Below are 27,568 nucleotides of genomic sequence, written 5' to 3' on the forward strand. Positions count from 1 at the left end.
GTCTCATGACTTCTCATTCTGCCAATCTAACATATGACCTCTTGCAGTCGATCACTGCGGTTCCCAATTTCCAAGCATTTCTTTAAACCTTATTTGATCTTGAAAATTTAGATTGGATATCCATGAATAGAGAACATCACTGTCTATCACAGGTTGGGGGGTTTGGTGGGGTCATTATTTTACATTATAGATGAGGAGGAATTTCATAGATCTAGAATCTTAGAATTCTCCATTCTAGTGAACTATGGAGATGGAATTATTGAAGTTATTCTCAAAGCTGAGATGACATTTTTTTAGTCTCCAAGAGAGTCAAGGACCTAGAGGAACAGCAAGAAGATGGAGTTGAGGCAAAAATCTGATCAGTCAGAATCAGATTTATTATCACTGACTTACATCAAATTTGTTATTTTGTGGTAAAGTACTATAAATTACAAAAATAAATTGTGTAAAAAAAAAGAGGTAGAAAAGTGATGGCAGAGAGAAAGAAGCTGTTACTGAATCATTGACTGTGGGTCTTCAGGCCGCTATGCCTCCTTCCTGATGGTGGTAATGAGAAGAGGATATATCCAGGATGGCAAAGGTCTTTAGAGATGAAACACCACTTCTTTAAGGGTGTATTTGATGGTGAGAAAGAATGGAGCTGGATGAATCTACAACTCTCTGGAGCCCCTTGTGATCCTGGGGGTTGGAGTCTCCATATCGGTCTATAATGCAACTAATCAGAATGCTCTCCACTATATATCTACAGAAATTTCCAAGAGTCATTGGTGACATACCAAAACTCCCCAGACTCCTAATGAAATAGAACCAATGATACGCCTTCTTTATGATAGCATCAACTGTGTTGAGCCCAGAAAATATCCTCTGAAATGTTGACATTCAGGAATTTGAAGCTGGTTACCCTTTCCACCCGACCCCTCAATGAGATGATACCATTGACAGCAGAACAGGCTCAGAGTGTGTATGTAGTTTGTGTTTGTACTTTTATGCATGTGTGCACATTCTGTGCATGTATGTGAGTGTGGATGAGTATACATGTACTTCTTAAGCACGTGATTATATTTCTGTTTGTGTGTGAATACAATGAATATATGGGTGTGTGTTGTGTGAGTAATGTCGTTTCAAATTTCAAAGATCAAAGTAAAAATTATTATCAGAGTACATACATGTCACCACATACAACCCTGAGATTCTTTCTCTACGGGCATATTTAGCAAATCTATAGAACAGTAACTATAAACAGGATCTGTAAACTGTAAACATCAGAAACTGTAAACAAACTGTGCAAATGCAGATAATGAATAAATAGCAATAAATAATGAACATAAAATATCAAGATAAAAGAGTCCTTAAGTGAGTGTAGTTATACCCTTTTGTTCAAGAGCCTGATGGTTGAGGGTAGTAATTGTTCTTGAATCTGGTGGTGTGAGTCCTGAGGCACTTGTACCTTCTACCTGATGGCAGCAGTGGGAAAAGAGCATGGCCTGGGTGGTAAGGATCTTTGATGATGGATGCTGCTTTTCTATGGTAATTTTTCATGTACACATGCTCAGTGGTTGGGAGGGTTTTACCTGTGATGTACTGGGACAAACCCACGACCTTTTGTAGGATTTTCCACTCAAAGACATTGGTGTTCCCATACCAGGCTGTACTGCAACCAATCTTTCCACCACACATCTATAGAAGTTTGCCAAGGTTTTTGATGACGTACCGAATCTCCGCAGACTCCTGAGGAAGTAGAGGCTCTATTGTGTTTCCTTCGCAATTATACTTTTGTATTTATATGATGGGTCCAGAACAGGTCCACTGAGATAGTGACACACAGGAAGTTAAAGTTACTGACCCTCTCCACCTCTGATGATTACTGGCTCATGGATTCTGGTTTCCCCCTCGTGAAGTCTACAATCAGTTCCTTGGTCTTACTGACATTGAATGAGAGGTCGTTGTTATTACACCACTCAGCCAAATTTTCAATCTCCCTCTTGTATGCTGATTCATCACCAGCTTTGATACAGCCACAACCATAGTGTCATCAGCAAACTTGTATATGGTATTGGAGCTGTACTTAGCCACACTGTCATAGGAGTAAAGCAAGTAGAGCAGGGGGCTAAGTACACATCCCTGCGGTGCTCCTGTACTGATGGAGACTGTGGAGGAGATGCTTTTAGCAGTCCGAATAGACTGGGTCTACAAATGAGGAAATCCAGGATCCAATTGCACAAGGGGGTATTAAACCCCTGGTCTTGCAGTTTACTGATTAGTTTTAAAACGCAAACAGTCAAAACCCAACTTGTCAACACCCGAACCCACAAACATCCAACCTGTCAACACCCAACCCATCCAAAACACCCAACCAGTAAACACCCAATCCCATAAACATCCAACCTGTCAACACCCAACCCATAAACACCCAAAACACTCAACCAGTAAACATCCAACCTGTCGACATCCAACCGGTAAACACCCAACCAGTAAACACACAATCCCATAAACATCTAACCTGTCAACACCCAACCCATAAACACCCAAAACACCCAATACCATAAACCATAAACATCCAACCTGTCAACACCCAAAACACCCAATACCATAAACCATAAACATCCAACTTGTCAATACCCAACCCGTTAACACCCAACCAGTAAACACCCAATCCCATAAACATCCAACCTGTCAAAACCCAACCATAAACATCCAACCGGTCAACACCCAAAATACCCAACCAGTAAACACCCAATCCCATAAACATCCAACCTGTCAACATCCAACCGGTAAACACCCAACCAGTAAACACCCAATCCCATAAACATCCAACCTGTCAACACCCAAAACACCCAACACCATAAACATCCAACTTGTCAATACCCAATCCGTAAACACCAAATCCCATAAACATCCAACCTGTCAACACCCAACCCATAATCACCCAAAACACCCAACTAGTAAACACCCAATCCCATAAACATCCAACCTGTCAACACCCAACCCATAATCACCCAAAACACCCAACCAGTAAACACCCAATCCCGTAAACATCCAACCTGTCAAAGCCCAACCATAAACATCCAACCTGTCAACACCCAACCCATAATCACCCAAAATATCCAACCGGTAAACACCCAATCCCATAAACATCCAACTTGTCGACATCCAACCGGTAAACACCCAACCAGTAAACACCCAATCCCATAAGCACCAACCTGTCAACAATCAACACTCTGTCAAAACCCAACCTGTCAACACTCAACTTGCCAACATTGAACCTGCAAACACCAAACTTATCAATAATGAATCTGTCAACATCAATCCATAAACACCAAACCTGACATTAACCAAACAGTGACACTGAACCTGCCAAAACCCAATGAGTCAATCTGTCACTATCCAATTTGTTACAATGCCCACTATCCCAATAATTGATCAGTCATCATGGACTTTGGATTTCAAAGGCAAAAAGATTAGAATGGAAAATTTTATGGAAGATGCTGGAAATTTGAAATAAAATGAATAATGCTGAAAATAATCAGATGATCATTCAGCACTAAGGAAAAGAGAAACAGAATTTAAAGTTTCCAATAAAAGGTTATCCATCTAAAATGTTAATTCTGTGTCCCCACAATTTCTGCCTGAGTTGGTACTTCCTGTATTTTTTTTAATACTGTCACTATAATTTGCAGCTGATTGAAGACTTGGCACAATTTAACCGTGTTGCGAGCTATCTTTTCTCGATGTGTATGGTCCTAACTTGTATGTGGGTGATTGGCAGTGAGGGAATACATCTGCTCTTATATTTCCTTCACCCAAGAATTCCACTCAACTTTCCTGGAGCAGAGCCATTGGCAATTCTGAATGAGTTTGTTCACAAGAGTTTGGCACTCTAATGGGATGCTCACTGCAGCTGAGTGCCAGACGCAGAGTGGTGTATTAGCCAGGACTCCTCTGCTCAATGCTCTTGGGTCAAACCGTTTGACTGATAGATTTCTCATTACTGAGCTGAGCTACAAGTTTCCACATGTGGACAATTGGGATGTGACTGCCGAACTGAAGTAATTGGAATAATAATTCATAGCAATATGAAAGAGGGTTGAAGGAATGAGGTTTGCAGACCTTATGCCGGAAATCCTGGGGGTGGAGAGGCGATGACAGAGGTAAGGGAGGGCTGAGGTTGATGGGGCTTTTAGGAAGAAGGTGTGTATGTGCAAATTTGGGGTCATGGTGGGTGTCAGGTTTAGGATTACCTCAGTATTAATGGCAGTAACGTCTGGAATTTTGAAGGGGTGCATGCACGTTGCCCAAGCAATGAAACAGACCCTTCTCCCTGTGTCCCCGCTCACGACGTAGAGCGAACAGCAAAATAAATCAAAGCATGAGAGAAACGGGCGCGAAGAAAGCAAAGAGACAAGCAACACCACTCGCAGTCACGGACTACTACCATGACGCAATCTGCGTGCGCGGGCTGACGGCGTGACGCCGGCGTGCGGCTACGTGCGCGGGCTGGCGCTGTTGTTCCGGGAGCGAGGCAGTGCGAAGGCCGGGAGTGGCGCCGCTGCACACCGTGAACAGGCCACTGCATCGTTGCAGCAGCCACACTTTCTTCGTAGATCGGGTTAGTCCGCACCGGTAAGTCTGGCGGTGGGGGTAGAGGTGGTGTGATTGTGTTGCTACGAGCCGGGTTCCTGGTCGGGCTGAGGGTTGGGTTGGAGCCGCGAGTGCGAAGAGTCGTGGGGGATGGGCTTTGCAGTCCCGGGCCCGAACTCGGCCTCAGGCCCAGGCTCCTCCTCAAGCCCGACGAACAGCTTTTCCAGAGTGGCTACTGCCTGAGGAGGCACCGCTAAACTGGCGGAGAATGGACCTCGCGACTCCCGGCCGCCGGGGAATGAACTCCCCACCCCAAAAAAAACGTTTCGTCCTGACCGACAGCGGCACTGCTTGTCGGTTCATTCGAGACAAGGTTTGGTCAGGGATGCGGGTGTCTGCAGACGTATCGCTTATTTTCAGAGCCGTCGCTGCCCTTACTTACATATTAGTTTTTTTTCTTGCCAGTGTGCCTGCCCTTACTTGTCTTATAAAAACAATATAAACATTCATTTTAATTGTAGTTAGAACTCGATTAAAAGTGCTTTGTATTTTTAGTCCCACACTCTTTAATGCGACAGAAAAGTTTTTTTCCCCCTAATTGGGACTAAGCATTTCGCCATTTTGTTTGCTGTTGCCACAGTATTGAAAGGTTCACGGAATTAACGTTTCTACGGTGAAACCTGGCTCAATTCGATCCCTATCCTTCCCCACATTATTTTGTCAGTATTTACATATAAGAAGACGTGAGTGACGAAGTGTCGTTTGTGAACCCAAGTCAGACATTTCTAACGTATCACACACGAATGATACGCTGGAGTAAAAGTTTATGGCAGTGGAGAACGATTTACTGCAACAAATGTGGATTGCTTTGTCAGATGTTTCGCTTTGTATACATCAAAAAAAACAGACTAGTCCTTACAAATTAACTTTATTCAGTGACAGGAGAGGGAGAGAAATGAAATTTGTGTTGTTTCTGGATAATTTCATCAACGTGAACATTTATACCATTGTATCACTGAGAGTATGGAAACAGGATTGTAGATGATAAATGAGATCATAATTTTGTAAGAGCAGAGCTTGATCTGTAAAATATTGCAGGAAAGTAGGCTGCATTGGGGAATGATTTTCAAGATGGTGTTTCAGTAGAAGTAACAAATGTAGAGTTCTAGTGCATCAAATTTATGACCTTCATCCTTGAGGGTGACTGGCTTCCTCTGCAGTTTTTGAGTCCTGAAAAATGGCTGGTGAGACCAATGTGAAGACTTCCACTCTGTCAAATTGGAAATCTGTTGCCTGGAGCCTAAAGTAGAGTGTATGTTTGGTGTGAACAGTGAGGCCTGTCTGTCAGTTCAGTGACCAAGAGTGGAGTAACATTTCTTCTGTGGACGTGCTGAAATTGAACAGTTTCCAGTTTTTCCATTGCAGTTGGAAATTTAGAGGCAAGGTACAATATAGAAACAATAGTGAGATGGATATTTGGTCAACTTGAGATTTGTTTGTGAACTCGTTAATGAAATCTGTGGCTTGTGCATTGCAACGTATTGTGGGAATAAAGTTCTGAGGCAGCTGAATTTGAGAAGGATAAGTTGCTCCTGATTCAGCCAAAGGTTTTTGGAGATGAGAAGAGAGGCAATTGATGTTCCTCCTTTGTGGAGCTGGAGGTGACGATCTTTTTCCATTGTGTGCATTAATCTTTGATGCTCAGTGGAGGATCTCAAGCCATTTGTGGCTTTTTGCATATGGTTTCTAGCTCTTTGTCCTCGTTTCTTGTTGGAAATTTTGTCTATTTTGAAATCTGATGGCAGAGAGGAAGAAGTTGTTCCTAAAATGTGGAGTATGTCTTCAGGCTCCTGTACCTTGATGGTAGCGATGAGAAGAGGGTATGTCCTAGGTGGTGGGGTCCTTAATGATGTCACCTTTTTCAGGCATCGTCTTTTGAAGGTGTCCTGGATGCTGGGGAGAATAGTGCCCATGATGGAGTTTACAACTTTCTGAAGCCTTTTCTGCTCCTGCGTAATGGCCCCTCCATTTAGAATGCTCTCCAGCTTTTATCTGTAGAAATTGTGATTGTCTTTGGTCTCTTCAAACTCCTAATGAAATATAGCTGCTGTCATGCCTTCTTTGTAATTGCATCAAAATATTGGGCCCAGGATAGATCTTCAGAGATGTTGACACCCAGGAACTTGAAACTGCTTACCCCCTTCAACCTCTGATCTCTCGATCAGAGAGTGTGTGTTTCCCCCTTCCTGAATCCACAATCAATTCTTTGGTCTTACTGGCATTCAGTGCAAGATATTGGTGCCACACCAATCAACCAGCTCATCTATCACACTCCTGTATGTTGCCTCATCACCATCTGAAATTCTGTAAACAATAGTTGTGTCATCAGCAAATTTCTAGATGGCTTTTGAGCTATGTCTAGCTGCACAGTTGTGAGTGTTAAGGGAGTAAACCAGTGTGCTAAGCAATAATCCTCGATGTGCGCTCGTGTTGATGGTCAGTGAGGAGATGTGGCTGGTTTCCCTGTGAGGAAGTCAATGATCCATTTGTGGACAGAAGCTCAGGTTTTGGAGCTTGTTGATTAGAACTGAGGGTATGATCTGAACTGTGATTAATAAACAGCAGCCTGATGTAGGTATTGCTGTTGGTGATCTAAGGCCTAGCAGAGAGCCAGTGGGATTGTATCCACTGTAGACCTGTTATGGCGATAGGCAAATTGCAGTGGGTCCAGGTCCTTGCTGAGGCCGGAGTGCAGGAGTTTATTCTGGCCATGACAACCTCTTAAGGCCCTTCATTACAGTAGATGTGAGTGCCACTGTGTGATAGTTGTTGAGGCAGCTCACCCTGGTCTTGGGCACTGGTATGATTGTCACCCTTTTGAAGCAGGTGGGCCCTTTGAATGCAGCAGTGAGATGTCCTTGAACACTCGCACCAGTTGGTTGTCACAGATTTTCAGTGCCTTTACATGTACACCATCACAGACTGACGACTTGCAAGGATTTACCCTTTTGAAAGTTCTTCTGACATCAGGATCTGAGACAAAGATCATGGTCATCAGATGTTGCAGGGATCTGCACTAGTGTCATTTTATTCTCCCTTTCAAAGTGTGCATAAAAGGCATTGTGCTCCTGGGAATGAAGAATTACAGGCATTTATGATGTTAGGTTTCGCCTTGTAAGAAGTAATGGCCTGCAAACCCTTGCCAGAGCTGACATGCATCCAATTCCGTCTCTAACTTAAATCAGAATTGTTTTCTTGCTCTTAAAATAGCCTCCCATAGGTCATACCTGGACTTCCTGTTTAGTTCTGGATCACAGATCTTGAATGCCACATATCTAGCCCTCAGCAAACTACAGATCTGGTTTTGTTTTGGTTCTGTCTGCTTGTTCTCAAAGGCACACACTCATACACGCAGGTCTTGATGTGACAACTGTGTCATATTCATTCAGATTCAAAGATAGGTCCTTGAATATTGTTCAGAACACTGACTAAATGCAGTCCTGTAAGCACTCCTCTGCCTCCTTTCACCATACCGTGGCCCTCACCATTGGTGCTATGGATTTTAGTTTCTGCCCATACGCCAGGAGTAGAAGTACAGCCAGGTGATCAGACTTTCCAAAGTGTGGGTGTGGGGTGGTACAGTAAATATTCATGATTTTTGGTGTAATGGTAGTTAATGTGTTGGTAGTTGTTCAGAGATTTCCTCAAGCTGGCCTGGTTGAGATTTCCCGCAATGTTAAGGAAAGCATCCAGGTGCACAGTTTAGTTACTGCTGATCAGTGCTCAACTCCTCCAGTACCTGCATGAGGTTGGGCAGAGGTGGAATATACTCCACTCCAGGGTGTTGTCAGAAATCACTCTGAGCAGATAAAATGAATGACACTTGGCTGCTAGATGTTTCAGTTCAGGTGAACAGAATTGAGGCAGAACCACCACATCTGTGCACCTCTGAGTTCATCATAAAGCATATTCCATGCGATATAGGAGCAGAATTAGGCCATTTGGCCTTTTGAGCCTGCCCCACCATTTCATCATGGCTGATCCAACTTCTTCCTTAAATATTCATAAAGACTTGGCCTCCATAGTTGCCTTTGGCAACAGATTCACCACTCGAAATATCTTCTCATCTCTGCTGTAAAAGGACACTCCTCTATTCTGAGGCTGTGCCCTCTGGTCCTAGGCTCTTCCAAACATCATCTCCACATCCAAATTATCAAGGCCTTTCAACATTCCACCTCCTCTACCTGTAGAAAACTCACCTTTAGAGTCTGCAGACAATTGTGAAGCCTTTGGGCTTCAGTGCTGCATCTAAAATGGTGGTCAGCCATGTCTCTGAGGCAATGTACATAGCAGTTCCTGATGTCCCTCTGGAGTCAGGAGTGCAGGTTTAAGGCTTCTGCATTTCAATCGTATCTATAGACCAGCACACCTTCCCCGCTTCCATTTTTGTCAAGATGAGCTGCACTTGCAACCCAAGAATGCAGTCCAAGATTCACTGATTTTGAGTATTGATAGATGTTTTTAGCATCTTAAAACGATGTGCTTACTGAAGTACCCATGGCTGTGATACTGGATTTAACTGTAGTAGTCCTAAATAGGTCTTAATGATTCCCATCGGAGCTGCAAGCAAACAGTCACCACTTATTGGCAACACAAAATACTCTGCAGATGCTGGGGTCAAAACAACATGCACAACACGCTGGAGGAACTCAGGTCGGGTAGCATCCGTGGAAACGAACAGTTAACGTTTCAGGCGGAGACCCTTTGTCAGGACTGAAGAGGGAGGGGTCAGGGGCCCTATAAAGAAGGTGGGGGGAGGGTGGGAAGGAGAAGGCTGGTAGGTGCCAGGTGAAAAACCAGTAAAGGGAAAGTTCAAGGGGTGGGGGGGGAAGCAGGGAGGGGGTAGGCAGGAAAGGTGAAGAAGGAATAGGGGGAGCACAATGGGTAGTAGAAGGAGGCGGAACCATGAGGGAGGTGATAGGCAGCTGGGGGAGGGGGCAGAATGAAACAGGGATGGGGGAAGGGGATTACCAGAAGTTGGAGAATTCAGTGTTCATGCCAAGGGGCTGGAGACTACCCAGTCAGTATATGAGGTGTTGCTCCTCCAACCTGAGTTTGGCCTCATCATGGCAGTTAAGGAGGCCATGTATGGACATATCTGAATGGGAATGTGAAGCAGACTTGAAGTGGGTGGTAACCGGGAGATCCTGTCTGTTGTGGCGGATGGAGCGGAGGTGCTCGACGAAGCGGTCCCCCAATCGTCGTCGGGTCTCACCGATGTAGAGGAGGCTGCACCAGGAACACCGGATGCAATAGATGACCCCAACAGACTCACAAGTGAAGTGTTGCCTCACCTGGAAGGACTGTTTGGGGCCCTGAATGGTGATGAGAGAGGAGGTGTAGCACTTAAGCTTGCAAGGATAAGTGCCAGGTGGGAGATCCGTGGGGAGGGACCTGTGGAACAGGGAGTTGCAGAGGGAATGATTCCTGCGGAGAGGGGTAGAGAGGGAAAGATATGCTTAGTGGTGGGGTCCTCTTGAAGGTGGTGGAGGATAATGTGCTGGATCCGGAGGCTGGGGGGGTGGTAGGTGAGGACAAGGGGAACTCTGTCACTGTTGTGGTGACAGGAGGATGGGGTGAGGGCCAAAGTGCGGGAAATGAAGGAAATGCGAGTGAGGGCATCATTGGTGACGGCAGAAGGGAAACCACGATCCTTAAAGAAAGAGGATATTTGAGATGTCCTGGAACAGAAAGTCTCATCCTGGGAAAAGATGCAGCGGAGACGGAGGAACTGGGAATAGGGAATAGCATTTTTGCATGTGGCAGGGTGGGAAGAGGTATAGTCGAGGTAGTTATAAGAGTCAGTGGGCTTATAGAGGATGTTAGTGGACAGTCTGTCTCCAGAGATGGAGACCGAGAGATCGAGAAAGGGGAGAGAAGTGTCCGAGATGGACCAAGTGAATTTGAGGGCTGGGTGGAAGTTTGAAGCAAAGTCGATGAAATTGACGAGCTCAGCATGGGTGCAGGAAGCAGCACCAATGTAGCGAAGGAAAAGTTGGGGAGCAGTACCAGTATAAGTTTAGAGCATAGTCTGTTCCACATAACCAACGAAGAGGCAGGCATAGCTGGGGCCTCATGCGAGTGCTCATAGCTACACCCTTGGTCTGAAGAAAGTAGGAAGAGCCAAAAAAGAAGTTATTAAGTGTGAGTACCAGTTCTTCCAACCGGAGGAGGGTAGTGGTGGTGGGGAACTGGTGAGGTCTATTGTCCAGAAAGTAGCGGAGGGCTTTGAGGCCGCCTTGATGGGGAAAGGAAGTGTATAAGGAGTGGACATCCATAGTGAAAATGAAGCAGTCGGGACCAGGGAACTGTAAGTTATTGAAGAGGTGGAGGGCATGGATGTATCCTGGATGTAGGTGGGGAGGGACTGAACTGTGGGTGACAAAATGGAGTCCAAATAGGCAGATACGAGTTCAGTGGGGCAGGAGCAGGCAGAAACTATGGGTCTTCCAGGACAGTCAAGCTTGTGGATCTTGGGGGAGGAGGTAAAACCGAGCGGTACAGGGTGTGGGAATTATGAGTTTAGCAGCTGAGGATGGAAAGTCTCCGGAGTTGATAAGGGCGGTGATGGTACGGGAGACAATGGTTTGATGTTTTTTGGTAGGGTCCTGTTCCAGGGGTAAGTAAGAGGAGGTGTCAGAGAGCTGCCGTTTGGCCTCAGTGAGGTAGAGGTCAGTCCACCAGACTACTACAGCGCTACCTTTGTCTGCAGGTTTGATGGTGAGGTTGGGATTAGTGCAGAGAGAGTGGAGGGCAGTGCATTCGGAGGGAGTAAGGTTGGAACAGGAGAGAGGAGTGGTGAAATTGAGACGGTTGATGTCTCGGCGACAGTTGGAGATGAAAAGATTGAGGGTGGGTAGAAGGCCCGGGTGGGGTGTCCAGGAGGAGGAGGAGGAGGGTTGAAGACGGGAGAAGGGGGTCATCAGTAGGGGGAGGGGAATCCTTGCCAAAGAAGTAGGCTCGGAGACATAGGTGACGGAAGAAGAGTTCAGTGTCATGGCGGGCACAGAACTCACAGAGGTGTGGACGGAGGGGGACAAAAGTAAGTCCCTTGTTAAGGACAGAATGTTCTACCTCAGAGAGGGGAAGGTCAGAGGGGTTGGTGAAGACACGGCATGGGTTGGGGCTGGGGTCAGAGGACGGTAAAAAGTGGGAGGTCTCAGGAGGGAGCGGGGTTAGGATGTTCAGGGAGAGCAGGGTTAGGGGAGGATGAGGGATTAGAGGAATGGAGGGGGATGAGGGATAGAGTGGTGTTGTGCGCACCACTTATCGGCACCATTTCTGCACTAAAAGTTTAAACAGCATTTAAGCAGTGCTTTAACCACTTTTCACTAAAATGAATTTTTTGTTCTAATTGTTGTAAAAATTGTGTGTAATTTATTTTTCTCGTGAATGCTGCTTATGTGATGTAATGTGACTGTGATGCTATTGCAAGAAAGTTTTTTAGTGCACCTGTGCATATGCATACTTGTGTATATGAAATTAAACTTGACTTTGACTTTGATATTTAGTTTGATTGTATTTGTGATTTTGGAAGGGCATACACTAGTCATGTGTCTCCTGGTTATTGTGAATGTGGCTGCAAAGTGTATATTGTATGTACCAGTGTTCCAGATGGACAGGATCCATCCGTATAGCTGTATTTTACTGGAATAGCATTCGTGGCAACAATCTTCCCCTTTACAGAAAGCAGCACAACTTCTTCCTAGTTGGCACACTCAGATTTGTTACCATTCTTGAAGATGATTGCAGTTGTGATTGAGGACATGAGCCATGTCTTCCTCATCAAAGACATAGGAGATGAGTTTGTGGGTTGATATTCAAGTTCATTTCTGTTAAATGTTAGAACTTAGTCAACCTCACCATCAAACCCACAGACAAAGGTGACGCCGTAGTAGTCTGGCGGACGGACCACTACCTCACTGAGGCCAAACAGCAGCTCTCTGACACCTCTTACTTACTAGTGATACCACCCGCCAGGCCTTTTTGTTTTTCATTTGTCACAAGGCCTCTTCAACATTCTTGGTCAAGGTTGACAGCATAGAATAATTTTGGGTGGTTTGCTGTGGAATAGAATTGTTCACTTGTACTAATGACAAGCCCATGGTTGATTTCTTTGAAAGCTACAGGCATTATTCGCCCAGACATGGGGAAACCTGAAGGGATTTCTGCTGTTTTTCAGACTGCGCAGAACTGGGACTGGAGAGAAGTTGCTCAGTTGGACTTGGGTACTGTTGAATCTGCAGGCTGTAAGATGGCTGTTTTTTCCAACCATTGTGGTCAATAAAGATGATCTCAGAGTGACCAAGAGTGTACAGAGATGTTGCCTTTCATCCTTCCTTACTCTTCTGTAATAATTTGCACCAAATGAAGATACAAGAAAGAGGGCAAGAAGGGTAAGGGTTAATCGGAAGCTGGGAGAAACTTGGGTGGGGAGAGATATTGAACAAGGAGAAATGAGAAGTCTAAGTAAAGAAGGTTCAAATGGAAGGACAAGGTAGAGACAGCAAGGATGTGAGCATGAGCTTATGATGTATGTGGAAGTGCATACATAATGGCAAATGTTGATGGGCAGGTCCACCCGTATTTGTGCAGTGACAATGTAATATAGTATGGTTTCCAGTCAAGTTGGACCCAGATAACTTACACTGAAGACCAGGATATACGTGGACACCCTCAACAATAATAGACTTAAGTTTCTTCTGTCATTTATTCCCAAGACTTTTGTTCAAAAAATTAAGTCACAAGTTAGGAAATTAGTTCCAAAATTCACTTGAATTTTGAAGACTGGGTAGAGGTGGAAGGATGCTTTTCTGACTGGAGGTCTGTGATCAATGGTGATTCGCATGGATTTAGTGCTGGGATCCCATGCCCATGCACACACTTGAATGGAAATTTGTAGCTGATATGAGAATTGGAGCTATAGACAGTTGTGAATGGATACAGCAGGATATAGATCAGTTCGAAGTTTGGATTAAGAAATGGCTAATGGTATGTATGCCAGACAAGTGTGAGATGCTACATTTTTTGAGATGATTGGCAGTCTCAGTGTTCCTGACAATTGTTGGTAAGCCTATTTCTCCTTCAGTTAGAAACATCTGCTTTTATAACTACTCATGTTGTATTATTTCACATAGGCTTGCTATAATTTGTAGAATGTTTTATACAACTGCCAGAGCTGTTAGGTCATGTTTCAAATATTGTGTGTAGTTCTGGTTTACAGACTAAGGAAGTATGTGGAGGTTTTGGAAAGGTTCACCAGGATGTTGCCTGAAGAGAGACTGGACAAAATTGTTTTGTTTTCTCTCAAGCAGTAGAGACTGAGGTGGGGTGTGTGATGAGATATATAAAATAATGAGAGGTTTCGATACTGTAGATGATCTTTTTCCCAGGGCGGAAATGTCATACTAGAAGGAATATCTTTAAGATGAAAGGGGAAATATTTAAAGGAAATTTGGAGGCAAGCTTTTTTTTTATAACAGTAGTAGGTGCCTGCAGTGTGCTTTCGGGAAGATGGTAGAATCAGACACAATAACAATGTTTAAGAGGTGTTTGGACATATAGGTAGAAGGATACAGACCATGTGTAGGCAGATGTGATTAGTTCAATTTGACATAAAGGTTGACGCAGATGTGGTGGGCTGGAAAATCTGCTGTACTGTTTTGCACTCAGTCACAATTTGGGAACCCAGGCTCTTTCTCACTGCTATTGTGGCATCTAAATGGCAGAAAATGATGTACTTGGTGCAAGGCAGTGGCTGCATCACCTTCTGCAAGGCTGGAAGAGCAATGTCATCACCTTCAGTTGAGATTTTCCATTAAGATTCTGGTGTCCCAACAACTCTTGCTGTAGGATAAGTGCATATCTCACACAGAGCCAGCACTGCATGGTAATTGATGCAAGCTCCAGCCCTGGCAGCAGTAGATGAGACTGAGGAAGACCTCTGCTTTGACCTTGAAGAAAGGCCCTAGTTTGTGTCCCAGAGGGAGAGAAATTAATCCTCTGAATTCAGTGCTAGGTTTGGAAAGAACATAATCCCTTGGAGAGGGTTGCTTAACTAGGAAGAGGAAGTTAAATGAAGCCCTTATCCTGATAAAACACTTGAAATTTAATCTTGAAGTATAGTCACACAAACACAAGGCCTCTTGTAAATACCCATAATCAAGGCACTAGCATCTCTTACATTATATTTTTGGAGTAGTAGACTGCAAAGATGCCTGTGTTGCTCACTCTATAATAGATAATAATAACTGGCAGGCTGAACTCTTCCAAGTCTGTTCTTACCTGTAGCTGTCAGAGCCCAAACCACAATTAGGAGTGGAAAAAACTGGTCATGGATATCAATGTTTACGGCCCTGAAAATCCCATGAAGAAAGCTACATGCACAAAATGCTGGATTTCTAGCAGCATCTGCAAATTTTCTCATGTCCACAAAGAAAGCTGTTCACTTCAAAGTTGCTGGTGAACCCAGCAGGCCAGGCAGCATCTCTAGGAAGAGGTACAGTTGACATTTCAGGCCGAGACCCTAGTCCTGACGAAGGGTCTTGGCCTGAAACGTCAACGGTACCTCTTCCTAGAGATGCTGCCTGGCCTGCTGCATTCACCAGCAACTTTGAAGTGTGTTGCTTGAATTTCCAGCATCGGCAGAATTCCTCGTGTTTGCGTTTTTAAAGAAAGCTGTTCCCTTGTTTGGAGTATGATAATTGTCAAGGAAAATTTTAGTACTGTCCTTCCGTAACATTTACGAATGTATATTGAAATGTAAATTATATTCTTAAAAAGCATTCATATGTGAAATACTTGGGCTGTTTGTGTCAAAATATTGAGATGTGAGAGCCAAGCCCACTGAGTGGCACTTGCAAAGTAATGTTTAGTACATTTCAGGTTGCATTGGTAAAGAACAAGACAAACCCATCAGTTTTATCATCAGCCTATCCATGAAGGGAATGCCAAGTGTATACATTCCAGCAAATGGTATTCCGAACGGCTATGCAATTTAGCAAGATGTATGTTACAAAAGACAGTTAGTGAAGCAAATTAAGTTTGGAATGAAAGATCATCAAATAGATTAAGGTTAAAGGAAGTGAAAACCTATTGTGTTAATGGCTGCCAAGCTAATTTAGTATGAAAACTGAAAGTGCTGGGAAGATTCAACCACTCAGGTCAAATCTGTAGAAAGTTAAATAGCATTTCAAATCAAAGCTCCTCCTCGCCATCACTGGAAAAGAGAGAATGGCTTAAGTTGAGAAAAAATGGGGGTTGGGGAGGTGTGGGAGAAAAATGGGCAAAAGAAAGGACTATTTGAAATATGGCTGGGTCAAATGGGTTAATGGGAGCAGTAGGATTGTGATTTGTGCTCCTGTCTGATTTGGCTAATAACAGGGCTACAGTAAGTGCCTAGTTTCACAGTTGGATAACAGTGAACAGAGATGGTCAATTTTGTTTTAGTCACAGGAAAGCTATTACCTTAAGTTGGAGAATTTGACGTCAAGCCTGGAAGGTAATGATATCCCCTGAAAATAGTGTTGCTCTACGTGCTGAAATTGGGTTTTGCCATAGTCAAGTGGGAGGGTACAGACTGATGAGAATTGGGCACAGAATTAAAATAGTCAATAGCAAGAACCTCCTATGGACTGAATAAAGCTGCTCTTCAAAGCAACCATTGAGCCTGTGTCTGGCTTCTCTGTTTGTAGATCACATTGAGAACACCACATGCTCTACACAAGACTGGAGCAAGTGATTTGCTGCTTCAACTGGAAAGACTGTTTCGATGCTTGGATAGTAGGAAAGCCAGGGTTTCCATCACTATGGTTGCATGAGTGTGTGCTATAAGATGGAGACTAAAGTGAAGATATAACTCGTATCCCAAGTATTAGTACTTATAAATATTCTGATGAAAGGGGAAATGTAAGATATCCAAGCATGCTAATGATGCAAAATAGAGCATGTTGTGAGCATATCATGAATGATATATCATGAATTAAGTAATGGAGGAAAAGCTTAGCATATGGAGTTCAATTTGGGGAAGTGAGATCTTGCTGTTGGATAACAGGTTTCAAAATACAGATTATTATTAAATGGAGAAGGACTGCAAGTGAGTGAAGTCAAGTCACTTTTTATTGTCATTTCAACCATAACTGCTGGTACAGTACACATTAAAATGAGAACGTTTTTCAGGACCATGGTGCTACATGAAACAATACAAAAACTACACTGAACTACGTAAAACAACATAAAAACCACACTAGACTACAGACCTACCCAGGACTGCATAAAATGCACAAAACAGTGCAGGCATTACAATAAATAATGACAAGACAATAGGCACAGTAGAGGGCAGTAGGTTGGTGTCAGACTAGACTCTGGGTATTGAGGAGTCTGATGGCTTGGGGGAAGAAACTGTTACATAGTCTGGTCGTGAGAGCCCGAATGCTTCGGTGCCTTTTGCCAGATGGCAGGAGGGAGAAAAGTTTGTATGAGGGATGCGTTTGCTGTTTGCTTTACGGATGCAGTGTGTGGTGTAAACGTTTGTAATGGCGGGAAGAGAGACCCCATTGATATTCTCAACTGACCTCACTATCCACTTCAGGGTCTTGTGATCTGAGATGGTGCAGTTTCCGAACCAGGCAGTGATGCAGCTGCTCAGGATGCTCTCAATACAACCTCTGTGGAATGTAGTAGGATGGGGTGTGGGAGATGGACTCTCCTCAGCCTTCGCAGAAAGTAGAGACGCTGCTGGGCTTTCTTTGCTATGGAGCTGGTGTTGAGGGACCAGGTGAGATTCTCCACCAGGTAAACACCAGGAAATTAGGTGCTCTTAACGATCTGTACAGAGGAGTAGTTGATGTTCAGTGGAGAATGGTCGCTTCGTGTCCTCCTGGAGTCAACAACCATCTCTTTTGTTTTGTTCACATTCAGAGACAGGTTGTTGGCTCTGCAGCAGTCCGTTAGCCGCTGCACCTCGTCTCTGTATGCTGACTCATCGTTCTTGATGATGTGGTTCGAGCTGTGTGTTGCAGTACAGTCGTGGGTCAGCAGAGGGAACAGCAGTGGACTGAGCACGTAGAGGGATCCAAGTATTCTAGTAGATGAATCTCAAAGTTCACAGTCCAGCAGGTAGTTAAGACAAATGGCATTATTGTCTATATTGCAAGCGGGTTGGAGCTTACAATTACAGAGGTTTTGTTACAGTTGTACAAACAAGGTACACACCTGGGATATCAAGCCCAGATTTGGTCCCATATATTTAAAAAAAGAAGATGGACTTGCATTGGAAGCAATCCAAAAAAAAATTAACCAAGCTAATTCCTGCGATGGAGTCTGAACAGTTTGGATATGTGATCTTTGAAATTCAGAAGAAGAAATTTCTTTTTGCAGTAGTTGTGGTTCTCTGCCCTGTAAGGTGTGGAAGGTAGATCAGTGGAACTACTTAGATACATATTTTGAAGGATCAAGGCCTTTTAGAAAGTTGGTACAGAGGAACTGGGGCAGCCTTGATCAGTGATTTCATTGAGTCATTGCTGATCAAGGCTGGCTTAAGTTAGGTGCCTGCCGATTTTCTCCTATTTTGACCAGGGAGTCTCGGGGTGTAAACGTAACTACTAGATCAAGTAACGACAGCACAAAAAGATCGTTACTTATCTTTTCACCGGTTTATTTCTTCGAGCTCAGCCGGCGAGTGAACTCGCACCCAACATCAGGGAGAGACCCTTTCTCATCTCCCCGGTGGTTCTACAAGTTCACTGCCCGATGTCAGAATTGTCAGAAGTTATAAGGCCACCAATTACAAAAGAACAATCAGTTTGATAACCATTCCGGTCAGGTCAATGGATTCGATACAGAGAACAATCAGTTTGATAACCATTCCGGCCAAGTCAATGGACTATTGATACAGAGAACAATCGGTTTGATAACCATTCCGGCCAAGTCAATGGACTATTGATAGAAAAGTACAATCAATTTGTTAGACACTCCAGCCACCTTAATTAAAGAAAAGAATGTCCTACCTGGTTTGCTGGAGCCACAACTTAATTACAAAGATAAGAACATCCGTCAAATTTATGCTTTAATTAAGAAAGGAATATTCTGTCCAATTTCCATCAGGTGCTGCTTTTTGTCAAAATCAAAAGGTGTGAAAAGCCCAGAGAGATCTATGTGGATCTGGGCAAACTTTAACCCTTATCTTGCTCCAAAGAAGGCAGCTGTGAGACATTTTTCAAACACACTACAGTCACAGACATAGTCAGTACTTAATTCATTGTTTACAGTGATCTGAGAATCCCCCATTCCCTTAAACTTTATCGGGGGGGGGGTGGTCCTTCAGTGCTGAGGGTGGAGTATGTCTGCTGGTGGAGACTGCTGTTTGTTAAAACCCATGTACGTGTCAAAGGATGATTAGTTGAATGTGAAGGCTGGTGATAGTGGGAGCTTTTCTTCTCTGCCCAGGACAAAAAGGAATTAGGAGCAGAAGTGTAGGAAATAGATTGTGGTCAAGGGCTCTGCACTCTGTGGTAGTGGCAAATTGACCATTTAAAAACAGGCGCCTGTGCAAAATAACTCCTCAGCAGATACATTGAAGACAGAAGAACTGGGCAAATGGAATGGTAGTCTTTGGGGAGATTGGTTGAAGTATGGTGAAGGTGACTGTGGGAGCCCGTAGATCAGCAATAGATGTTTATTCTCTGAGATGAAGACAGGGATTCTGGAAGGAATCAAAATGGACCATGTAAAGGTGGGATCAGCATGGTAATTGGGCATGAATGAAGTAAGTTTTTGAGTTCTCTAAGCAGGAAGCCTACGTGTTTCTGTTACCAGTCTTCACTGTGCTCACTATCTTATGATACTCTCATGTCATGCTCGTCCTTTTGCCCCTACCTTAGCCACCATCCAGTGACTTAAACTGCCTTTCCATATGACACAGCTAATCATTTGCACTTCCAAGCTGGTGTATTACATTTGGTAAAATCAGAGATTTTCTCAACTTGTCTGCAAGGGAGACCTTAACCTTCCTGTTGCCTGCCATGTTAACTTTCTATTCCACCTATTCTGACTTAACCATATAATGCCCAGTGAAGGTTTGTAGATTAACACCTCGTCTTCTATGGATGCATGTTTCAACTTTCGAGACGCAATCGTCTAGCTTTGGGTTGTTTGCTTTCTGTGTGTTACTATTGTCATTTCTGTTGTACGTCATCTGTTTGTGGTTATGGCTTGGTTTTCTTCTCTCCATTAGTAATCTGATTGTGCTGGGCATGTAGCACAGCCCTGCAATTTGCAGACAAACAAAAGTGTGATCACCGTGTAACCCGACCTGTATGCCATGGAACACACATAAAAATTGCTGGTGAATGCAGCAGGCCAGGCAGCATCTATAGGAAGAGGTATAGTCAATGTTTCGGGCCAGACCCTTGTCAGGACGAAGAGTCTCAGCCCAAAACGTCGACTGTACCTCTTCCTATAGATGCTGCCTGGCCTGCTGTGTTCACCAGCAATTTTTATGTGTGTTGCTTGAAATTCCAGCATCTGCAGATTTCCTCTTGTATGCCATGGATTTGTTTTTTATTTTCTTCCAGTTCCCACAAGAGGTCTTTTACTTTTTTAAAACAAGTCAGTTTCTCTTTCCACAGATGCAGCCTGATTTGTGTGTTCCCAGCATTTTCTGTTTTTGTTTCAGATTTTCGGCATCTGAAGTATTTGACTTTCATTTAAGGTAATTTAGTGGGTGAGTACTTTTTAATATTCAAGATATAGTAAGGCTAACAAAAGTTAAAACCTTGGGACTTAATAAACTTACTTAGAATTGTGGTCTTTTACAGCTCATAATTAAACATGCAAATTACTAATATAGTACACGAAAGGTGACAGAGAATTTTGAATGCCATATGCCTGTCAGTTTTGGAAAAGCCAGAAGAATCCCTCATTGGGAATAGAGTGACTTAAGTTGATTAGCATGGTTCTGTATTAAAATTAATTATATCTGCCTAATTGAAACTTAAAATGAATGTGGTGGAGGAATGCATCAGCAAGTTAGCTGGACGTGCATAAGGTGCATATTTGGTATGTGGGAAGCAACCAGAGCAGCTGAAGTTCAAGTTTAATTGTCATTCAACCCTAGACGTGCATACAGCTAAATGAAACATGGTTCCTCTGGGGATACAGTGTAAGGCACAGTACATACTGTCACAAAATAATATCAGCACAAGTCCCTGAGTAGCATGGCCTGAAGATTGATGCTGCATGGGATGTTGTCCTGGAGCCATGTTTCGCAAAGAACAAGCACGCAGCAGTTCCTCATCTCTTGCAACCAAATGTAAAATGCAGCTTGTCTTCTAAGGAGTGAACACTGGGAGAGCTGGACTGCAGGGCCAACCCCCATCTCAGCATGGATGCCTCTGTTCTCTCCCATACTGCCACTGGCGCTTCCTCCTCTGGTTGGCTGCAGCTTGAGGGCCTGGTCCTCAGTCAACAACTGAGGCCACGCAGTTCCTCTGCCCTTGGTCTTGCCAATCAACTGGACTTACAGTATTTTGTATTACTAAATCCATCAGGGTCTTATGATCACAAGAAAAATGTTTAAGGCAAACATTTTGCCCCAGAAAGGCTGTTTGCAACCAAGTATGCCGTCATCTTCTCAGCAACTGAAGGAAGTCCATGTTATCACAGTAAAAATGTGCAAACTCCACTCAGCACCCACAGTCAGGGTTAAACCCAGATCCCTGAGCTACAAAGTAGCAGCTCTACTAACTGCACCACTGCCAAGCTGTCAATAGCCCATGGTGAAATTGGGGTGTATTTTTACAAACATTTTGATCTAGAATTATTTTCTTTGCTGAAAGCTGCAAGACAATTCAATTTTTCTAAACTGAATAAGTTTGGAAAGACCAAGATAGAGAATAAAAATGAGCCAAATCAGAAGTATAATATGCTGGAAGTAGTCAAAAGATCAGGCAGGGTTTGAGGAGCAAGAAAAATAGAATAAATGTTTAAGATGAGTGACCTTTAATTGGAAAAATGAAAGGTTAGAGTTGTAACGTGTTGTAAGGTAGGTGACTGTGCAGACGGCCATGTTCTAAAGGCTCCATTGGTTTCTTGGATTATTTTACCATCATAGCTTGTAATATTCCATATCTGCAGCAAAAATCCCCAAACCTCAGTTTCATTAACATGATCTTAAAAGTGACTTTTTCTGTTTCATTGTTTTCTTCCCCTTATTTTATTAGAGGTTGAAGTTTGAATGTGTCAGAGTTTGCTCTGACTTGGTTGCAAACAGAAGTTACCTGTACCAGTTTAACTCTGAGCTCTGTTTTGCAGATGGTCCTTTGGTTGGGCTCTGGAACTCGTTGCTTAAAAAAGTGGTGGAAGGAGAAACCTAGAAAATTATCTAGATGAGCACTTAGCCATTGCCTCAGGAGCTATGGAATGAAAATTGGGAATTGGGATCATCTTAGTACTTTTTGGCAGTGAAGCACAGTATGGATTGAATGATCTTGCTGGGTACTGTAAATTTGTTTTTCTATAATGATCCTGGACTTCAAATAATCTACCTGGGATTGAATCTAAGAAATCTTTTTTGCAATGCTTAGTGTTAACTAGTAGGGCGTATGTCTGCAGGTAGTAGTGTGCAGGGATGTGGAAGCTAGGAACAAAAGTGAAGTAAACAGTGAACCAGTGGGTGGTAAATATCAGGTTGCCCTTGAAACCAATGAAAAGGTTTATTAATAAATTTTTCCTTTAATTTGTGCTTTTATGTAAGGAGTTTCAGGATTTTACCCGATAGTGATGAATGGATGGTAATATATTTTCAGTGGTGAGGTGAATTGCTTCCATGTATGTGTTGCTTTTTTCATGGTCGATGGTGTTGATTTTGGGAGACACTGTTGAATTACCAGAGCTTAATTTAAAAGGTGTGCTTCAATAGTTGGCCAAGATGAAGGTTTTGGTAGGTTTGGATCTCTGAAGCTCCATACAACAGAACTATAATTTTTAACAGCTGTTATTAATATTCTGGTACTCATTGTGGCTGACCTTTTAGCTTAATTCCCTGGAGTTCATGTGAGAAGTTATTTAACTGAGAATGTTTTTCCTTGTGTTTCCCAATTTTCTCCCAACCCTACATTGTGAGTGGAGTTATGCCACTCATCTGCAAGGGGCAATCCATGTGAATATCATTCTGTCTAGCTTTGGCATCTATATAAATGCATGCATCTATAAATACCTTACTAATTTCATAAGGATCTACTGTTTCAGTTCTATCAGGTCTTCGTACTTTTAGGATCTGTCTTTAGCCATATTTACTTTTAATTGACCAGCCAATAATTTGCCTGGCCTGTCTCCATGTATATAAAATTGACTTTAGATTTAAGAAGTTGCTGCTCATTGGGAAAAGTCAAAAGCAAATCATGTTGTGCTTGGAGTTCCACCCTTTCCTTAAAGAGATCTTCACTAGGCATTACTGAATAAACTTTATCTATTTCTTTAATCCTATTAGTAATCGCTAAGAGTTCTGCCTTGGTTTTCCTCCTTAAACCAACTGAGTATGAAATTATCTGTCCCTTAAGAAAAGATTTCTTCGTATCCCAAATAACCAAATTTGACATTTCCTCAGTTGTATTTAATTCAAAAATTAGAGGAATTTGCTCTTTAATAAAAATTTACAAAGGTTGAATCTTGTAGCAATGAAACATTAAATCTCTACTGAAGTAACTTCAGAATATTATCAGAAAACTTCAAAATTAGTTTCATAGGTGCATGATCCGACAACGCAATCCCATCATAGGAACAATTAGCAACAGAGGGCACCAATTGCATGTCCAGCAAAATATAATCAATTCTTGAATATTTATGGTATACATGTGGAAAAAAAAGAAAAATCTTTTTCTTTAGGATGTCTAAATCTCCAAATATCCACCAAACCATATTCTAATAAAAAAGGAATTAATACAAGTCGCAGCTTTATTAGGAGGTGAAGGATTGGTGGACAATCTCTCAATCGATAGATTGAGACAGCAGTTAAAGTCACCACCCATAATCAACTTATATTCATTTAAATTTGGCAGCACAGAAAATAGCTTCTTTAAAAATTCAGGGCTATCTATATTAGGTGCATAGACACACACCAAAGCCACCTTTTGACCACATAACAGACCAGTAACAATTAAATATCTTCCGATTAAATCAGTAACAGTATTAAAATGAACAAAAGGGATTTTAGAATTAATAAAAATAGATACCCCTGTTATTTTATTTACTGATAAAGAATGAAATAAGGGTCCTTTACAAAATTTTAAAAAAATTGATTTTCATTCTGCCTACGGATATGCCTGCAGATATGAGTCTCTTGCGCAAAAATAATATCTGCATGGTGTTTTTAATTTCTTAAAAATCTTTCTGCGCTTAATAGGTTGGTTCATACCATTCAAATTCCAAGATATTATATTAATTTTATTAAGATCCATATTTAAAGTTGAATTTTAAAAGTTTATAAAGTAAGCTAATGCACAGGCGCAAACTAAATCTGAAGAAAAAGCATGACTCAATCAGAAAGAAAAGCAAGATAATTGACAAAAAGAACCTCTCAGGACTGCCCAGTCAAAAAAAATCTAGTCTAATAGACCCACCCCTCTATCCTGAAAACCTGGAAACAGTCCAATAGGTGGACAGCATGCTACTCTAATGACCTTTGACCCCTGTTTCCAGATAGCAGCCCCTGCTTACAAAGTATACGTTACCACCACCAAAAAAAACATAACAAAGAGTACATAAAGAAATAAGCAGACTCCAAATATGTTCATGTTATGTCTAACAATAGTTAACAGGGAACTAACAACGGCCATCTTAAATCCATTTAAAATACGTACCCATGTATTCAGAAAAAGATAAATCCAACCAACTAATATACTACAACTAATGTTAAAGACTTACAAATCAAAGAGTATATATATATAAAATCCAAAACTATATTGACTGTTAAAGCAAACAACAACAGATCTAACTAAGTCAACCAAATCCATGTCTGGGCACTCATAAAACGTGGAGCAGACATTCATCGAAACTGTAACAAACAGTTCCCAGCTAAGGATTAACTTTTCAAATTGCTTGCGAGGTGGACTTAAACTCCTTTATAGATTTCCAACCGTTTTGGACGAGTATTAGGTAGAGTAACTATCAGACGAGCCAGATAATGCAAAAAGGGATGACAGTTAATCTTATAAAATTCAGCCATAACTTCTCAATATATAATTCTTTCAGCATAAATCTCTGGGGTAAAATCTTCAACTATACGAATCTTTACTTCATTATAAATTAGCTTATCCCTTTTCCTTGCATCCCGAAGAATAGCTTCTTTGGTTGTAAAATAATGCAAACACAGAATCACAGGACATGGTTTCATTTCGGCTGAAGGCTTAGGGCATCGAATTCGGTGGGCTCTGTCCAGAATTGGACAGGCTTCAAGAATGTCACTAAAAAGTGAATATAACATGTTCGATAAAACTTCAATGCCTGACCAGTTTCTGTATTTTCAGACAAACCTAGTATGCGTAAATTCATCCTGCGACTTCTGCTTTCCAGATCGATCGTTTTCTTCTTAATTCTTGATAACTCTGAAGCAGCCTCATTAATTTTCTTTTCCATAAAAGACAACTTCAATTCTTGTTCTTTAATAGTTTGACTCATTAACTCCTGTTCTCTTTCAGTTCTGTGATTGTTCTGTTTAAGTGTCTGATATTGAACTTCCAGGTTCTTCAAAGATTCCTGAACAGCGAAAATATTTTTTTCCAGCTTTTCATGAGCGTTCGTCAGTTTATCAATCTTGGTGTCCACCATTCCGATCTTCGCATTAATAGCTTCTATTAAAGAGAGCATTCTTTCTGCTCTGATTTCTTTGTTCAACTTCAGGAAGAGTTTTGCCACCTCTTAATTTGATTCCAGATCGAGTATCAGCCATCGTAATTAAATCGTAGATCCTTCAGCAAAAATAATAAATCTTCAAACTTTAAACGAATCTAACAGTAGAAAGTAAGTTGTGAAAGATGGAGCTATGACAAAAACCTTTTACTCCATGAGCTGCCAAGAGGAGACTTTCAGTGGTTCCAAAGACTTGCCTTGATTATGATTAAAATTTAAATAGTCTGAACAGAGCATACACACAATGCTGGAGGAATGCAGCAAGTCGGGCAGCATTAATGGAGGGGAATAAACAGTTGATGTTTTGGTCTAAGACTCTTCATCAGGATTGGAATGGAAGGGGGCAGAAGCCAGAATATGAGGGTGGGGAAAGGGGAAGGAGTACACGCTGACGGGTGATAGATGAGACTAGGTGAGGGGGGAAGGTGGATTGATCGGAGAGAGGGTGTGAAGTTGGGAGGAGATAGGTGGGAGCAGTAAAGGACTGGTGAGGGATCTAATAGGAGAGGGCAGTGGACCATGTAAGAAAGGGAAGGAGGAGGGGAACCATAGGGAGGTGATTGGCAGGTAAGGAGAAGGGGTGAGAGGGTATCCTGAATGGGGAATAGAAAAAAGGAAGGTTGGAGGGAAATTTCTAGAAGCTGAGGAAATTAATATTCATGCTGTCAGGTTGGAGATTACCCACGTAGAATGAGTTGTTGCTGCTCCAATCTGTTTGGTTTCATCTTGTCAGTAGAGAAGGTTGTGGACAGACATGTCAGAATTAAATGTGAAGTTTAATTGAAATGGGGAGCCATTGGAAGATCCTGCATTTTGCTGAAGACAAGAACAAAATGCTTGACAAAAAGGTCAATGAAAATTCTATAAAATGTTTTCATAAAGGCCCACAATTTTTGACTGTTTATCCTCCTCAATAGAATCTGCCTATCTTTCTGAGTTCCTCCACCATTTTGCATCCGTTGCTGAAGATTTCTTGCATCTGCAAAATGTCTTGTGCTTGTGTGTAAATAATAGTTTGGACTGAGTATAGTATCGACCCTGCAGTTTTGCTGTGGATCGTTGTTGTTCACCAAGGAAGAGATTTCTTTAACATTTCATCTGAAGGACAAAACGTTAGGATAAATGTTGGAAATTCAAAACAGTAGAAGCTTAAAAGCTTACTATGGAGTAACCAGTCAATAGTATTCTGTATCTGGACAATTTGGAACAAGAAATTACATTTACCAATGCAAGAAAAAGGCAAAGGGAACAGGGAAGAAAAAGATAAAAGTAGGAGTTAGCAGTAGTATGATTGTTGGCTGATACTGATGGCCAGATTGCTCCTTAACATTGAAATGTCCCAAGCTACCAGCCTATCCCTTTCAATTTTCCATGTTATTCCCTTTGAATGCAGATAAGAAGTTTAATTTTTTCATTAAAATTAATTCTTTCTCGTACATCCAAGGGAGTAAAAATCTTTGTGTCGCAATGTACACGCAATGAAGGGGGGAAATGTGGGAAGATATTGCCCAAACACTAAGATTGTATACATGATTGTTTTGTGTACATGTATGTATAGTCATAGTCAGTCAATCATACCTGATGTAACTTTCTGCTTGTATGAGGAGTGTAGAAAAAGTAGAAATAAGCTGAAAATGCCGATTCAGAGCACGCAACATGACTGCTGTACCCAGTGCCATCTTCAACTTTATAGGGACCATGCCCAGATCACCTGACTCCACACATAGATTGCCCTTCGGTCTGTAAGGGAACCTGCTCTTTCCTAGCTTCCCTCTTAATCTTGATAACATAATCTACATTGGGATTCTCCTTAATTTTACTTGCCAATGATGTTTCATGGCCCCTGTTTGCCGTCCTAAATTCTCAAGTTCTCTCTTGAACCCTCTGTGTTCCCCATAGGGACATGCTTGTTTGTAGTTCCCAATACTTGTCATATGCTTTATTTTGATCAAACCTTTAATATCCTTTATCATTCCAATGTTCTCCAGTCATGCTTGCCAGAATGTACTGGCATTGAAGTCTTATG

General features: G+C 42.3%; 1 protein-coding gene across 7 annotated transcripts in view; it reads left to right on the top strand.

The window, feature by feature from the left end:
- Positions 1–4,498: 4,498 nt before the first annotated feature.
- LOC140200784 (RNA-binding protein 25-like) overlaps positions 4,499–27,568 on the top strand; it is an 80,404-nt gene continuing 57,334 nt past the window's right edge. For 5 of the 7 annotated variants that reach the window (XM_072264392.1, XM_072264418.1, XM_072264410.1 and 2 more), the window contains exons 1-2: positions 4,499–4,620; positions 20,312–20,359. The gene's annotated coding sequence lies outside the window, so the exon portion shown is untranslated. The remainder of the gene's footprint in view (positions 4,621–20,311; positions 20,360–27,568) is intronic. The other 2 variants (XM_072264397.1, XM_072264400.1) reach the window with 2 other exon arrangements.

This window comes from Mobula birostris, chromosome 1, assembly GCF_030028105.1.
Source record: "Mobula birostris isolate sMobBir1 chromosome 1, sMobBir1.hap1, whole genome shotgun sequence".
Lineage (NCBI taxonomy): Eukaryota > Metazoa > Chordata > Chondrichthyes > Myliobatiformes > Myliobatidae > Mobula > Mobula birostris.